Here is a 902-nt window from a genome sequence, read left to right as displayed (position 1 = left end):
AGTTGTTTTCTCAAAATATTTAGTAGGTACTAGACCTTCTTGAATGCAGCTTACATCAGCGCCACTATCAATCATAGCAATGTTAGTTATAGAAAAAGTATTATCAATTAATATAGTACATTTAACATACCATTTATGAGCTGTAACAATTTGTATCATTCCTAAAAACATATTTTGTTTCGAATCAATATTCAAAGTGTTGGCAAGAGTATTTTCTTCAGCAGTAGATTCATCAACCTTATTTTTTCCTTTGCTATTAGCAGACTCAATCTGAGTAAGACGGTGATCACAAATAATATGATTTTGTTTAAGAAATTTAATTTCTTCCTTCAAATGTTCAATTTCTCCTTTTAAATCATCAAAAGAGGTATCACGAATAACCATGGTTTGTTTAGAAAAAAGTCTATTATGAACTTCAGACAAGGAATAAGGAGCAGAATAATTAAACTCATTTTTAACCTTTTTATCATTAGAAATACTAGGTGAAGAGCTAGTCTTACTAGCAGCCAATTGAATGATCTTTTCACGAAGAGTATTATCAGTAACTTCTTTCAGAAGCTCAATCACATTGTCTGCAGTGATGGTAAACAAATTCATGTCTTCGAATTGAGACTGCAGTTTGTAGAATTCATCATGTTCACAATGACAAATATCACCATGACATTTGCAAGCATCATTCGAGTCTTGTTGAACCTTACTAGAAGACTCTGGTTACTCATCCTCTGTTGCATAACTTGCTTCAATATCATCATAATCTAATTCGGAACCAGAAGTATATAGAAAACTATAAATCTTCTCTTGAATATCATCATCAAGTTCTAGAGTCTTAAGCTTTTCCAGCTTACAATTTGGAGCTATATGCCCAAATTTTCCACATTTATAACACTTAATCTTATCAAGAT

The sequence above is a fragment of the Solanum tuberosum genome, unplaced genomic scaffold (genome assembly GCF_000226075.1).
Source record: "Solanum tuberosum cultivar DM 1-3 516 R44 unplaced genomic scaffold, SolTub_3.0 scf00024, whole genome shotgun sequence".
In the NCBI taxonomy this organism is placed as follows: domain Eukaryota; kingdom Viridiplantae; phylum Streptophyta; class Magnoliopsida; order Solanales; family Solanaceae; genus Solanum; species Solanum tuberosum.
The sequence above is the reverse complement of the archived record's forward strand: the minus strand, read 5'-3'. Positions refer to the sequence as shown.